The sequence below is a fragment of the Corvus brachyrhynchos genome, unplaced genomic scaffold (assembly GCF_000691975.1).
Source record: "Corvus brachyrhynchos isolate BGI_N302 unplaced genomic scaffold, ASM69197v1 scaffold125, whole genome shotgun sequence".
Classification (NCBI taxonomy): domain Eukaryota; kingdom Metazoa; phylum Chordata; class Aves; order Passeriformes; family Corvidae; genus Corvus; species Corvus brachyrhynchos.
The window spans coordinates 833,609-845,505 of record NW_008238342.1 but is presented as its reverse complement, the minus strand read 5'-3'; the positions used below and the strand labels follow the sequence as shown (position 1 = coordinate 845,505).

The 11,897-nt window shown below is 48.3% G+C and overlaps 1 protein-coding gene across 1 annotated transcript in view; it reads left to right on the top strand.

Annotated features, from left to right (window-relative positions):
* Positions 1–11,897, top strand: part of TOX2 (TOX high mobility group box family member 2) — a 151,289-nt gene that overhangs the window by 39,726 nt on the left and 99,666 nt on the right. The window lies entirely within an intron of this gene.

Here is an 11,897-nt window from a genome sequence, read left to right as displayed (position 1 = left end):
TCCCTACACCCTCCTCCCAGTTGGATTTCCTCCGGTGAGCAGGGTGCCGGGTAACCAGGGACAGGTGCCAAGAAATCAGCCGCATGTTTCTGCTAGTGCAGAGCATCGTCCTGGAAAGCAGAGCACAGGGCTCAGTGTCTCCCACCACTGGGAGGGATAAAGAGAAGGCAAGATAAAAGAAACAATAATATTTTTACACTTACTCTAACTCAGGTTCAGTTTCATATTTCATTAATTATTGTTTTGTCATGTTAGGAGCCTGGGGAGGAAAACATTAATCACAGGTTTTGCTGAGTGCTGTTTCAGTAAGTAAATTAATTTCAGACAGGAAACTTGTTTGTGGATATTTGGCTCCTTCCCGCTGTCAGCAGGCGAGCTCACCGTGCTTCCCGGCACCCTGCCGAGGCCCAGCCACCCCCTGCCCGACTTTCTGGCACATTTTTGTTTCAGGATTCACTGTCACCACAGCAAGAAGAGCTTGCAGGTCCCCTTGGGTTTTCTTCTGCTTGTTTTTGTTCGGGTTTTGTTCTTCAGTAACTTCTGGCAGAAGCCAAGGCGAAGAGATGCTGGGCATGGCTGGGACAGGAGGTGGTAGCACCCATGGGATGCTGCAAAAATCCAAACAGGTCTTTGCAAAACTCCTCTGGCCTGAGGCAGCTGTGTGAGAGGAATCTAATAGGCAGGACAGAGCATTGCCCATTGCTCCTGTCCCCTCTCCATCCCAGATCACTGCTCACCCTGGCCATATCCCACATCCTTCTCCGGACACAGGGCTGTTCCATCATCTTTATTTGCGCACTCATGGCACTGGCGAAATTCCAAAGGCGCATTGCCATCTCTTTTTATAAATCAAAGTCAGCATTTCTTTGTCAAGGAAGAGAGCCCTGAGGTAGATCTGGTTAATGGCACTCAGCAGGTTCCCCCCATCCCCGTCTGAGAAGCAAGCAAGGAGCGTTGCTGGCTGAGTGTGGATCAGAGCGGTTACACCTCAGCTCCCCAAGGCAAACCTCCCAGGTGCTTATTTTGGGAGAGGGCTTTGCATCCTTTCTCACTTCTGGAGTTTGTGACCCCAGATAAAAATAAATACCATGTAACTGCTCCTGTTCTGGGTTATTTCTGGCAGCACCACCAAGTAACTGAATTTCAGATGGCTGTGAGTGTGTGTGTGTGTGTGTGTGTGTGTGTATAAACCAGTAGATCTCAGTAAGATAATCAATTATATGCAAGAGGAAACCAGAACTTTTTCCATTGGTTTTATCAGATATTGTGGTCAGTAGAGGCAATTCAGAGCAACTCGGAACCCGATTACATTCATTCTTCCTATAATCACTCCATCTGTTTACCATATTCAGTTAAAGTGGCTTGTTTGCTACATCCGCTCTGCTGCCAAAATAACCTCGTTTACTCTTGCAAACGGCTTCTGCTGCTGCTGCTGTAGTGTTCCTGCATTGCAAATACATTCTTGGCTGCAGCCCTGAGGTTTGGATATACTGTTCTTTGAATCCTGACGGGGAGTTGATTGGTTGGCAGCTCATTCACTTTCAAATACCATTTGAATGACAGGAGGCTGGTTTGGGTTCTTTTGGAAACATGGGCTTTGCTTTCACCTGCTGTGGAGCTGAGCAGTCTCTGAGCTCCAGGCTGCTTCCTTGGGGTGCTGGTGCTCTGTTATTTCTTTTGTGGTTGCCATTGTTTTTGTTGGGTTTTGCAAATTTAAGCTTCAAACAGAAGATTCTGTTAAAAATACTCAGGTTGCTGCTTGATGGAAAGTTGGACATGGAGCTGGCAGGAACCTGCTGCAAGTGCAGGGTGCAGGGGAAGGGTTTGCCTGCACAACCTGCAACCAGCAGCAACCAGCAGCCTTGGATCTGTGGGATTGGGTTGTTCTGCTCATTTCCTCCTGCCCTTTGTTTTTGCTGGAATCATGTGCGGGAAGCGCGGCTGGGATGGGTTGGTTTGGTGCGAGGTGTTTGGGTGATGCTGGAAGAGCTATCCTGTTTGGGTCCTGGCATGTTTTGGGTTGGAAGAGACCTTAAAGATCTTGTTTTAATCCCCTGCCATGGGCAGGGACAACTTCCACTATCCCAGGTTGCTCCAAGCCCCGTCCAGCCTGGCCTTGGACACTGCCAGGGATCCAGGGGCAGCCACAGCTTCTCTGGGCACCCTGTGCCAGGGCCTCCCCACCCTCACAGGGAAGAATTTCTTCCCAATATCCCATCTACCCCTGGCAGTGGGAAGCCATTTCCCCTTGTCCCGTCCCTCCAGGCCATTGACCAAAGTCCCTCTCCAGCTCTCTTGGAGCCCCTGTAGGCCCGGGAAGGGTCTCTGAGGTCTCCCCAGAGTTTTCTCTTCTCCAGGCTGAAAAACCCCTACTCTTACCCTGTCTTTACGGGAAGGAGGGCAAGGAAACCTGGCCAAACAATTTAAACCCTGGATTTTTGCCTTGCATTCTTGGTCTTTGCCATGGCCCAGCCCTCGCTCCTTACCCTTGCATGTTGAGTGAACCTGCATGAGCACTGTTGGTGCAACCACAGTTACCTTGGCCCAGCAGCTCCCTGGTCTCCAAGGACCATTGGCCAGGTTGGACGGGGCTTGGAGCAACCTGGGATAGTGGAAGGTGTTCCTGCCCACGGCAGGGGGTGGAACAAGATGAGTTTTAAGGTCCCTTCCAACCATTCCATTCTGGGATTCTGTGATATCACCATGTGCTGCTCCATTTTCTATCACCCCACCTGGGATGGGGGAAGCAGACAGTGCTGAGCACCAGGAGGCTGCATCCCATGGTGGGATTTCATGTCGCCCTGCTGGGCACCTGGATCTTGTCCTCTCCCTCCTAGTTAGGCTTTGCTCCCCTGTGTGAGGTGCACCATCACTCAGTGGGAAGAAGGAGCTTTGTCTCCTTGATGCTCAGGAAACCGCTGTGGAAACAAAGACCCCAAAACAACCCAAAGCAGGGATGGTTTTATGGTGCTTTTGAGTTTCTCACGCCTCTTGGCTTAGAATGTGATTTTAGTGCTCAGAAATGAAACTGTCTTGAAAACATTGTGGGGTTTTTTTGGTTGTTTAGGTGGGCAGAGCGAAACTGCTCATAGAGAGAAATCTAAAGCCAGAGGTGAATTTGTCCCCTTTTGTTTTCCTATAATTATTACCTTCTGCTTCAAGATATGTAAGCATTTTTTAAGCCTGAAATTCTGCTTTCAGTGTACAAAGCCCTGATTTGTTTCACTATGAATTGTGGCTCTGACCCAGCCCCAAGTGGGAGCTGCATCTGCATTACAAAACTGGAGATAGGAGGCTGAAGTGGCAGGACAGGGGGATTCTCCTTTCAGTGAACTCATGGGCTTTGCTCCTTGCCAGGAGCATCATGAAGTGATTCATTGCTGTGTTGGAGATAAGCACAATTATCTGGATTTCACATGTGGGGACCTTGACAGTTTCTAAATGAGCCCATTTGGGGCAAGATTAGAACACTTTTTCCCAGGGCACTGGGTGTCCCACCAGCTCCTCACTCGACCCTTTCCCAGGAATAGCCCCCATTCTGGGGACTTGCACCCCTGCTTCAAATGATTTGCCAAAACTAATGATTTTATATGTTGTCATAAGTCTCTGCCACCTCCTTTTTGGAGAAAACAAGGCCTTTTCCTTTTTTTCTCCCATGAAACACCTCTGTGTTTCAAATGTCCTCTCTTGCCCCAGGGCTTTGGTTTCCCATCTTTCTTCCCTTGTTTTCTCATCTCTCTCTGCTGAGAAGGGGGGGAATGGAACTGAATTCAGCACCTGGAGCCAAGTGTGTGCTGACAGTTTGGATAACAGCGTTACAGGATTTTCTGTGTTCTCTTCTGACCTGTTATTTTTGCTCTCTATCATTTTGATATTGCCATGCTTTCAGTGGAGGTTTGCATGGGGCAGCTGACATGATTGCTGGTCTTACCACTTACTGCTCAGAGAATTTACCCCCTGATAAAATCTAGAAGGATTTCAGACCCCTCCTTCCTGCATGGAATGTTCTGGATTTGTCAGCAGGGTTTCTCCTGCTCTGATGTTCCCTTCTGCTTGGCTAGGTGGCTCAGAAATTCCCAAGACTTTGCCATTTGTAATTAACCTAAATAATGTTCTTTTCATCTGCAAACTTTGTTTCAGTCTGCAGCCTAGTTTTCAGGTCATTAATAAAGATATTGGGCAGCAGGAGACCTGGTTAAATACTTCTGCTGGTGTGTTGTTAATTATTTCCCTCTCGAAAAATGAGTCCCAGGCTTTAGTTTTGTCGAGGCCCTGAGCAGCGTCAGGTCTGTGCTCAGTGTCACCCGCATCTAAAGCCCAGTTTGGTTAAACCAAAGCTCAGCTTGGTATGGGAACTCTTCACACAGTCTGGTAATAATTTAGGCTTAAGTCAGTTCCTCACAGAGCAGCTGTACTGAAATGAAATGTCAGCTGAGAGCATCCACAGCAGTGGAGGCTGGTGCAGTGAAAATGCACCTTTATTGAAATGGGCTGAAACTCGAATGGAGGTGGGTTCAAAGCTTCACATTTTCTTTGTAGAGAGCTCTGAGAAGAAATCTCGGAAAGCATCAACACATTGGCTCTCTCAAAACCCTCATCGCTGAGGGTGAGCCCCAGGATGCTCTCTGGGACCGTCGCGATCTCTTACAGCTCCTCTGGCTCTGTTTTGCTGTCACCAGTCTTCCTCATCCTACCACAGCTGCCCCTTTTTTCAGGTTTGCATTCCAAGCCTCTCTTATGACCAGATGTGGCATTTGCCAACCCTGAGCTCTTTTTCAAAGCAGCTGCTTTTGCTGGTGATTTTGTGCCTGTCACGTTTTATAGGCTCCTTTGGGACTGTCATGCTCGGAGAGGCAAACCTAAAAATGCTCTCACCATGACATAAGCTGGAGTTTAAGCTGCTGATAAAATGCTTGTCCTAATGGGATGTTTGGGGTGGGTGGTCTGAATCCTTATCCCCCAACATCACCACAAACCCTGGCTGGGAAGCCTCAGAGAAGGGCAGAGGGATGTGATTGCTGTCATCCTCTTCACTGGCTGATGGGAGCACGGCTTAGCAGGGGTGGGAGAGCAGAAACTCCCCGGGAGGGGCGCAAGGAGTCTAATTTCTGAATTCAGAGGATAATAATTAAATGCCCTCAGGTGCTGTACTGGATCAGGGGGCTGTCGGGTGCCATGTCCCAGGCTGCTCTGAGAGCCAGGGGGTGGATGGGTGGGTGGATGGATGGATGGATGGAGGGATGGATGGATGGACTGAAATCATGTACCAAAATGATGGTCTCTGGGCTGCCTGCAGTAAATGTCTCCCCACAGGCTGAAACTACAGCCCTGGCAAGCAGCAAAGGTAAATGTGGTTTGCACAGAAGGTGTTTGCTGGGGGCTCATCTGTGTCAGCACTTGCAGCTCCTTCAGAGCCAGCCATGTTGCCTCTCGTTTCCTCTCTGACTTGCAAAGATTTATAGATATATTTTTAGACTTAATATATTAATACACTCCTTTCCAAGAAATATAAACGATGAGCTTCCTGCTCTCTGGGAGATTCATTATGTTTTGCTTAAAGGAACCAAAGTTGCTTTCCTTTCCAATGAGCACACAAGTGTCTGGTCCCACTTAGCGACTGGAGAAGGTGATTAATTCCTCTGGTTTTGGAGGCAGCAGCGAAACACGGTCTGGAGATGCAGAACCACCCTGCAGCCTCGCTGGGGCTGAATTATCTGGCACAATGGAGCCTGTAATTAGCAGGTGGAGAAGTTGCTGCACGTGGAGCATTAGATCACAGAAGGACAGGTTACAGGGCAACTGAGGAAACAAAAGATTAGGCCCAGGCAGTAACAAATAAAGTGTTTTCATCTCTCCAGGATGCTTAAATCTCTGTAATACAAACTCATATAAAGAAAACCTTCATTAATGTAAAAGAGTTCAATCAAAACAGTCTGGGCCTGTTGTACCACATAACGTGCAGCACTGGTATACTTCCTGCTGCTCTCTGTCAGAGCAAGGAGGATTCCTTCTCTTAACAGTTAGGAAAATTCTGGAAGTGGGGAAAAAAAGGTATCTTTATAGAGGTGCAGGTGAAATATAAAATGGAACATATTCACTGGAGGGCCTGAAATCTTGGTGTGACTTCCTGAATCAGGATGCAGAGTATTGGTGGAAATCACTTTTCCCACGAAATGGTTTTGGAGAAAGTGTGGGATACTAATTGTGAGCTAGTAAATGGGATCTTTTTAGGTGTCTGACTCAGGCATGGTGGAAACCTGAGCAGAGAGTCCTTTTCTCTGGAAACATGGGGATCAAAATGATCTCATGAGACATCAAAGCTGACTCGAGTATCATCTCGTTAAACCCTGCATTTGGGGGTGTTGTGTCTTGGTGTGTTTTTACAGCACATCCTTCCATGCCCCTTGGAACGTTTCGAGCAGTCCAGCTCTGGGGTGGTGCCCATCCCATGGGGTGTGCCCATCCCATGAGGTGGTGCCTGTCCCCTGTGTGCCCTTGGTGGCATCACACCAGTTTGGGAAGCAGCAGGACTGGGTGCAACTCTGCTGGTTGTCCCTCTTGGCACATTCCTACCTCTCTGTCCACACACCTGCGGGGTGGCACGTAAGGAGGTCCCCTGCCCCCCCTGTGCTGTGGTAAGGAAGGAAAAATGGCTTCTCCTACTTGTGCCTTGACCTTGTGGGCACCTTCTTGCCCAAGGCCACGCTTCGTGGTGGCACTGTGCAGATAACTGCTCCTTTGGGAGCTCTTTGGTCAGTGGATCCGTCCTTCCTGAGCTGGATGTGCCTTTGGAGATATGCTCCTGATCCTGAGGCTCAGGAAGAAAATGCGACCAAGGAAGAGGGGAAAAGCTGCTGGTGGTGCCCTGTGCCAGCCTGCCTGATCACCTGGGCTGTCCTGGGTTTGACCAGCAGAATGAGTCTTATTGCTGAGAGCATGAGCTCTGTGCAGGAGGGTTTGTCCCTTTGTGCAGCACCTGGTAAACTCTTCCTGGTGCCTGGCTGGAGTGGGGCAGTCCATGGGTACACTGGTTATGGGACAGTCCCTGCTGCTTAACCCCACTGACACAGACAGGATGGACATCCTGGGAGGTGGGCAGTGGGGCAGGGCACCCATCTCCTCAGGCTTTCCATGGCACCTGGCCTTGCAACCGCTGTTTGGAGGTGCTGGCGGCGAGCGCGCTCGGGGCCAGGATCCATCCCAAGGATGAAACTGTGCTTATGTGGAGAAAAGCCAGACCCAGCAATCCATACACAGCATCCCTCACGTGTGCTGGTGGGAAGTGGCCCACGGTGGGGAGGGCTGCTTGCAAGGACGCGGCCCTGGAGTCCCTTTGGCTTGTCAGGTGATGTTTTCTCCTCTGGAGAGGGGATGAAGCCCATGCAGGTGACTGCTCTGACAGCCCAGCCCACACGGTGGACAGCAATATTCCATAATACCCCTCACAATTGTTCCTTTAACAGGCGTTGCTTGGATTATGTATAAGAATTAATAAATATTAGAGTGGATTTAAGAAAGTGGATTTAAGAAAACCCTTTGGTGTTGGGAATTGTGACTGGCAGCCAGCACCACTGAGAACAGCTCCTCTGTGTGCCCTGGCAGGCTGAACGTGAGCTTCTTTTCTTGTAAGGCCCATGCTGGGCTCCTCAAGGCCATTCTGGTGGCAGCTCCAGTGTCACTTTTGTGGTTTCTCAGGCAGGGTACAGAGTGCTGGAGCACAAGGATTTCAGCAGGGGTTAATGCTTCTTTGTTGGTGTGGCTGTGCTGATTAGTGCCTGCACCCACACAAGTGACAACAGCCAGGCCTTGGCATTCCCTCCCCATGGCGAATCCACAGCAGGCCAATTTGGGGAGCGTCACCAACCCTGGAAGGGGTGGCACAGCCATAAATCCTGCATGATCCGAGGGTGAGGGCTGGGGGAGGAAGATGGGAGCTCAGCTTGTCAGGGCAACTCTTACGTTTTCCCTTTGTCAGCGCGAGCTAATGTTGAACAGGGCAAATCCTTCCCCCCAGAAGGAGCCTGGCAAGACCTTCCCGGTGAATATATGAATAGCAGTTGGGTAAACAGTGCATCTGAATTTATGAACGATTTGACACCGACAGGCTGGAACGAACTCTGTAATTTTATTGTGCTAGATTTAGTAGGTCAGACATATACATGCCAAGTCAGAATGACATAGAAAACCTTTCTAAGTCAAATTATTGCTTGAAAACTTCTCTTTTTCAAAGGCAAGGCCATGAGTTTTCATGCTTACTCTGACACGTTTTCCTTCTAACAGTGCAACATGAGTCTTCAGGACAGGATTTGTCATGTAGAAGAGAGAAAGAAACCTGAAGAAGGGGGATACTAATTTCTTAATGAAGCAAGGCCTTTTCTGGCCACCTCTGCTGTCCTGAGATAGAATGTTGGATACCTGACTGGCAGGAGTTTAGGGCAGAAGTTGCAACACTGGGCATATTCACACTGTGCTATTCCCAGTGGTGCTAAAACCTTTCAAGCTCCTGGGTCCAGCAGCAACCAGCACCTCCAGCCTGCCTTTGGAGCCCTCACCCTTAATAAGATGGGAAATTATGTATTAGGAGCTTTTTCTCCTCTGAAGAGGTTCAGGGAAGGCTGGTGAGGTTTGCACATGATGGCTCCTCACCGGAGCATTGGGATGGGGCAGAGCCACACTCTGCTGCCCTGCACACTCCAGCAAGGAGCCACAGGGGTGGGTGAGGTTGGAAGAATCCAGGACCTCAAAGTTGTCATCCTGAAGCTTCTTCCTGCTCTGGTAACTCCTGAGTGTGAGCAAATGCAGTTAGGAGGAAGCCTGAGTTGTTAATAAAAGCTTAGCTCTTCTTGTGGGTAGCTTATTTCAGAGTGCAAACAGAACAGAACAGAACCAGGGCTCCAACAAGAAGCACAGAGGGCTCCCCACCACACTCATTTGCTTTGGGGAGAGCTGAACGGTTTTGTCCTCTGTTGCTTGTGGCCATTCTCTGAGATGTGGCTGGCTGAGGATCTGGGGCTGGGCTGGAGCCCAGCTGTTGGCAGATGCTCAGCAGTGCCCGGATCACGGAATCCTTTGGGTTAGAAAAGACCTCCAAGATCATCAAATCCAACCATCCACTGAGTGCCACCGTGCCCACTGAGCCACACTGGGACGTGCCACACCTCTCGTGCTTTTAACACTTGCAAGGATGGTGATTCCTGGGCAGCCTGTTCCCAGCAGGAACTCCCAAGCAGAAGTCGTGCTTCCCCTCCGTAGCCAAAGGCAAGCTGCTGGCACATCACCCCTGCTGGCTTTGCTCCCTGTGAAGAATGGGCACCCATCCCGTTCCCAGGGCTCCTCCCTGCTCCCCTCCACCTGCCTAAGGTGGGGGCATTGGAAATAAATGATCTTTGAAGGCCTCCCAAGCCAAACCATCCCATGAAGCTGTGGTTAACCCCACAACAGGGCTGGGTGCAGGTGGGTGCCATCACCATGGGCATCCCACTGGCTCCCTGCTGACGTTCCCACTGGAGCAGCACAACCCAGACTCCAGAGGTTCCAAACAGATTTTTCAGCCCAGTCCTGACCTACTTGAAAGTAGCTTTTGCCATCCCAGGGAAGTGGGTAATGGGAGGCTGCAGTGCCTTCGGAACAATTACAGCTCACAGCAGTCCAAATGAAAATGTTTGTTGAAAACAACATGTGCATAATTAAGGCTTAATGAGCCCTTGTCTGTTTGGAATCTGCAATTAGATTTATAATAGAAAATACCAGCAAATGCCAAATAGCTTTAAAAGAAGACGAGATAAAAGATAATTTTGCTGCAAATCTATAGTAATACTGTAATTTAATGAGCTGGAAGTGTTGCAGAGAAAGACTGTAAGAGCTTTGGACGAGTTTGTATTGTGTGTGTTTATCTTATCTGCCCATTTCCCTATCTATAAAGCTGTCAGTCTTGCTTTTAACTGCTTGGAAAAAGGCAGGACTTTGCTAAAATCAGGAAGACTCCCTTTGTTTATTTTTATTTAAGTCATTAATTAGTCGGGCAAAGCTGCTCTTTTCTCATTCTCATCAACATGCTTTAAACCCCTTCTTAGGGTTAATAATAGTAATAATAATAATAATAATAGTCATAATAATATCTTTATTCAATTATTTACAGTGAGGCAGGGGCATAATAATAATAATAATCAGAGGTGGTTTTTTCTGATTAGTTTCATTAATTTTAATGAGTTTTTAACTGTCTTTTCAAGATGTTGACAATTTTCAGCACTAAGGCAGATATTTAACAAGTAAACCTGAGGCCAGCTTGGCTGCAGTAAGCACAGAATACCTTTAGCCCTAATGAAAAAGTTAGAGGGCCGTAAAATCTGGTGGAAAGATTAATAAAGCGAACAAAGAGGTAGCAAAAAAAGGAAGAAAAGCTGAAATTGGAAGTGCTTGAGGGAGATGGTTGGGATATTTTTTCATATTTAATAGCTGAGGCTGGGAATGAAGCTTTGGGTGCGATTAAAGGAATCACAGCCATGGCACTGAGATGGTGGGGCTGTGATGTGCACAACCCCCTGGAAACACAGCTCAGCAGCTTGGTGTGACCAGCCTAACTCAGCAGTTTGTGAAACAAGGCCACAAGGATGTGGTGGTGCTGCCTGGGGAGGCACCTTTCCGATGCGATGTTATGGCCCGTGGGAAATGCTGCTGAGCTTCAGCTTCTGTAAAAGCCTGCCTGTGCACGTCCTGGCCCTCCGGCGTGTGAAGTTCCAGCTCTGGTGCTGTGTTTGCAGCTTGGGTCGTGCAGTTCCAGCCTCAGCCTCGGCAGCAGTGATGGGAGCCTGTGCACCCCATGTGTCTGCCCCTTCCCAACCCTGCTCCTGACCCACTCCATCCGCTGCTTCCCATGGTTTTGCCCTTCTCAGGGACATGGAACCACATGGTTCCTCTGGATCAGGTTGCCCCATCCAGCCTGACCTTGCAATTTCAGAAATTACCTTCCTTATCATCCTTGTTTTGGGGTTGGGTTTTATTTTGTCTTTAAAGACCTCAGTTTTCATTAGTTTTATTCTCTTTGAGTCAGGAACATGTCCAAACATTGTGAAATGGATTGTACTTTGTCAGCCCTTTTATTTTTTTTTGCAAGTCATTCTATGTACCACTGCAAGAGTATATTTGCATACAAAGTGGAGTGCAGAACCACAGAAAGCAGGTTTTTGCTGGTGCCAAATATCTGTGTGCTGGAAACTATTTTCTAAATTACTGGCATGGAAGATCTCTGATTTTTTTTTTTTTTTCCCCTCTCAACTAGCTGGTTTTGCATAATGTTCCCCATGGTCTTGAAAAATCAATTATTTTTCCTTATGCTTTGCAAGAGAAGGAAATAGACAAGATCCTGAATTCTGGGGGGCAGAAATGTACTTTTGCTTGGAAAGAGGTTTGGGTTGGAAGGGACTTTTAAGCTCATCTCATTCCACTCCCTGCCATGGGCAGGGACACCCTTCAGTAGACCAGGTTGCTCCAACCTGGCCTTGAACAGTTCCAGGGATGGGGCAGCCACAGCTGCTCTCTACAACCTGTGCCAGGGCCTTACCATCCTCTGAGAAAAAAATTTCCTGATAATATTTAATCTGTGCTCAAAGAACAGGGGCTGTGAAGTGAATTAAAGGTACTGTTTTCCTTTGTGAATATGAATTGAGTAACACATGTGATTTTAGGATTTATTGGAGTGAGTTAGGAGGTACTTGGGATCCAGGTTATTTACCTGTACAGCTGCCAGCAAAGCACTGAGATTAGAAGCAAAATACATGGTCTTAAAAAAGTGCCCAGCTTTGAGGCATCTCCTCCTCACTCCTCTGACAGCTCAGTTCCTTGCTTCGTTATTTACTCGCTGTGCAGTCGAGAAAAGATAAATAGAGATTTCCAAACCC